Source organism: Euphorbia lathyris, chromosome 2 (genome assembly GCF_963576675.1).
Source record: "Euphorbia lathyris chromosome 2, ddEupLath1.1, whole genome shotgun sequence".
Taxonomy (NCBI): Eukaryota; Viridiplantae; Streptophyta; class Magnoliopsida; order Malpighiales; family Euphorbiaceae; genus Euphorbia; species Euphorbia lathyris.
Window position 1 is genome coordinate 36,332,160 of NC_088911.1, and position 3,949 is coordinate 36,336,108.

General features: G+C 33.7%; 1 long non-coding RNA gene across 1 annotated transcript; it reads left to right on the forward strand.

The window, feature by feature from the left end:
• The first annotated feature begins 369 nt into the window (after positions 1-369).
• LOC136217783 (uncharacterized) lies at positions 370-1,198 on the forward strand. Its single transcript, XR_010683542.1, has 3 exons — positions 370-762; positions 898-935; positions 1,022-1,198. It is a non-coding gene; the product is annotated as an uncharacterized lncRNA (long non-coding RNA).
• Positions 1,199-3,949: the final 2,751 nt, after the last annotated feature.

Sequence of the window (3,949 nt, forward strand, 5' to 3'; positions counted from 1 at the left end):
CCAAACTTAATTCTTAATATGTCATTATTCTCTATATATTATCGTTTTATACTATAATTTAAAAAATTTAGACTCTAATTTATAAATCATAAGCTCTAGAAAATATATTATAGACTTCTAATTTATAAATTCTAATCGTTAAAATATAATAAAAGTACTGATTTTACTAGTTTAATATAATCTAAAATTATGATTTGATATAGTTGTAAATAGTTTTTAAAAGATGAATTTCTATGTAATTTTCCCTTTTTAAAAACCTAGACCCAAAGACCCAATTGTATCCGGATTATTCATTTTTTTGATCACCATATATATAAATTAACTAATCCTAACCCAACCCTAATTTATCATAGTATAAATAACACCTAAACATCAGCCTCCCCTCTTTTACTCCTTGGCCGACAGACAACAGCCCCTCCCTTCCTAGACTTGTGCGATTCATCTCTACCCTAACCTTTCCCTCTGCTCTTTCTTATTTCCGGCAAAAAAAAGAGAGAAAGCCCTCCGATCATGGTGGTTTCGTGGCGGCTCCTGTCCTTCCTGTCCTTCTCTCTTACTTTGGACTTAGTCCGACTCTAGTCCGACATCTGGTGGCCGTTTTCTCCGTTTTTATGGGTGAAACGGAGCCGATTAATTCCGATCTACCCTGCTTATGGGGGTTTATAGACGGTCCGACACCCTTGGAGAGCGGACAGCCACCATTCGACGCCTCCGAGGTACCTAGGAGGTCCGATCTACTCGTGCATGCGGTTTTTTCCTAAGGTAAATCGCATTTTTTGTATTTTTTTTCTGTTTGTGTTTGCTCTTTGCGTCTTTTTTTGTATTTTTCCGTTTGCTCCTTATGTCTAGCTAACCTTTTTTTGCATTTTTCTGATTTTCCTTGAACTCGGAATACAGATCTCGTGGGTTTGCTACGGACTCGGGATTTCCTTAAGGTGAATCACGTTTTCTTTGTGCCTTTCCTGCTTGTGTTTGTTCTTTTACAGTTCCTTAACCTTTTTCTTGCGCTTTTTTTCTTGAGTTCTTGGAACTCGGAATGCAGGCCTCGAGGTGATTCGTTAATTTGTTACGGACTAAGGAACACAGAAATGGTTACTTGTGGTTTTTTTGTTTTGTTACGAATATTATATCCAACTTGTACCCTGATGATGGTTACGGGATTTCCCGGATCAATTAATGAAAGAAATTCCTCCCTTTACTAGTTTGTGTTCTATTTTTGTCTATGGGTTCCCTGAATTTGGTGGTTACATGAAAGAGTTCGCCTTTTTACAAAAAAGGTCTTATTCTTTTGGAAGCTGGTGTCTGGATTTTTTATTTCAGGGGTTTTACTATAAAAAAAGGTCCCATTTTTATTAAAGTTGGTGTTGTTACTCATGGTTTTGGGGTTTTTGAGTTTTCATTGTAACAAAAGGCTCCATTTTCATAAAGCATCTGTTTTTATATGTGGTTTTGGGGTTTTTGAGTTTTCATTGTAACAAAAGGCTCCATTTTTCATAAAGCTTCTGTTTTTATATATGGTTTTGGGGTTTTTTGAGTTTTCATTGTAACAAAAGGCTCCATTTTTCATAAAGCTTCTGTTTTTATATATGGTTTTGGGGTTTTTGAGTTTTCATTGTAACAAAAGGCTCCATTTTTCATAAAGCTTCTGTTTTTATATATGGTTTTGGGGTTTTTGAGTTTTCATTGTAACAAAAGGCTCCATTTTTCATAAAGCTTCTGTTTTTGTATATGGTTCAGTAAAGAAACCAGAGTAGTGTAAAGAGTGCAAGGAGGAGATTTTAGTGTTTAAACATCCTAAGGAATTCTTCCAGATTTGGAAAATAGGTATATTTTCCAGATCTCTTAGATCCTTTGCATTTCAAGGCTTCTTGTCTGGTTTTCAGAACCTGGAAACCAGAAAAAAGTCTTTAAATGCCCCATTGATGTTTAGGTATTAAAGCTTCCTCTTTTTTTTTTATTAAGGAAGTAGATCTGGGACCATTTAAGGAAACCTTAATGGTTTTGTCTCTAGAACCTAGAGACAGAACCATTAAGACTTTAATGGTCAAAACTTTCCACCTTTGGAGACAAAAAAGAAGAAGAAAGAGATGAAGTGAATGTAGCCAGTAATTAATATCAAAGAAAGAGATGAAGTAGGTTGACAAAAGAATAAAAGAGGAAATGGTGTGCTTACCTTTTGGAAGATCTGCACGAGAGAAGTATGAGGCTCCCTCTCTTCTAAATTCCCTTTTTTTGTTTGTATCCCCTTTGGGTCCACCAGCCTCTTTATATAGGCAGATTTTTTAATTATTTAGTGTAAAGTGTTGTTAATTAGTGTTAAACTCTATTAATTAGTTTTGTATATTTCAATTATTAATTGATTGCTTAATGGGTTTTGAATTTGGACTTGGGCCTCCTGCTTTGGGGTCATTAGTTGTAAATCTATAAATTATGCTTAAACTTTTATTTACTTCATGTGTTTCATATTTGTTTTTGTTAAGAATAACAACATAAAAATTAATTGGTATTTTATAACTAGATAACACGTGTTTATATTTTGAATGTAATTCTATCAAATAAAATTAAACATCATTTTATTCATATTTAATCAAAGAAATGACATTTCTTTAATTAATAATGGTCATCCTAATCAATCGACTTAATCTTTATAACATAAACATTCAACCGATTATAAGGATTTTATATATAATTTCAGTTCCTTTTCGCAAATATTAGTTATTTAGTAGATATCTATAATAAAAATATTTATGAAATAAATTGGTTTTAAAAAATGTAAAATTACTAAAAAATGAGAAATTACCCCGGACAAAATGGGTATCTACAGTTGCCCCCCTTTGTAGAGCTTTATGAAATAAAGATGTACAAAGTAGCTCCAGATATACATTTTGCATGCTTCTAATATGTTGTTTATCTTAAATAGTCGTCGATTCCGAGACTGGATCTCCGTGGATCCAGGTGATTAGGGCTCGAATCGTGAGGCTTCTCAAAGGATGCTGCGGAATAAACATTTCTATTTTGAATAGAAACGAGTTGCGAGACTAGATCTCAGAGGATTCTACGGAACAAACATTTCTATCTTGAATAGAAACGAGTTGCGAGACTAGATCTCAAAGGAATAACAAGATTGAAAATAATAGAATTGAATCGTGAGGCTTGATCTCAGAGGATTCTACGGAACAAACATTTCTATCTTGAATAGAAACGAATTGCGAGACTAGATCTCAAAGGAATAACAAGATTGAAAATAATAGAATTGAATCGTGAGGCTTGATCTCAGAGGATTCTACGGAACAAACATTTCTATCTTGAATAGAAACGAATTGCGAGACTAGATCTCAAAGGAATAACAAGATTGAAAATAACAGAATCGAATCGTGAGGCTTGATCTCAAAGGATTCTACGGAACAAACATTTCTATCTTGAATAGAAACGAATTGCGAGACTAGATCTCAAAGGAATAACAAGATTGAAAATAATAGAATTGAATCATGAGGCTTGATCTTAGAGGATTTTAAGGAACAAACATTTCTATCTTGAATAGAAACGAATTGCGAGACTAGATCTCAAAGGAATAACAAGATTGAAAATAATAGAATTGAATCATGAGGCTTGATCTTAGAGGATTCTACGGAACAAACATTTCTATCTTGAATAGAAACGAATTGCGAGACTAGATCTCAAAGGAATAACAAGATTGAAAATAATAGAATTGAATCGTGAGGCTTGATCTCAGAGGATTCTATGGAACAAACATTTCTATCTTGAATAGAAACGAATTGTGAGACTAGATCTCAAAGGAATAACAAGATTGAAAATAATAGAATTGAATCGTGAGGCTTGATCTCAGAGGATTCTATGGGAGGATGTTTAGATGGGATGCTGAAATTTCCACTTCGTGACTAAACCGCAAGCACCCATCTCCTTGCAAAAACTAAATAGTCCTTTTGGA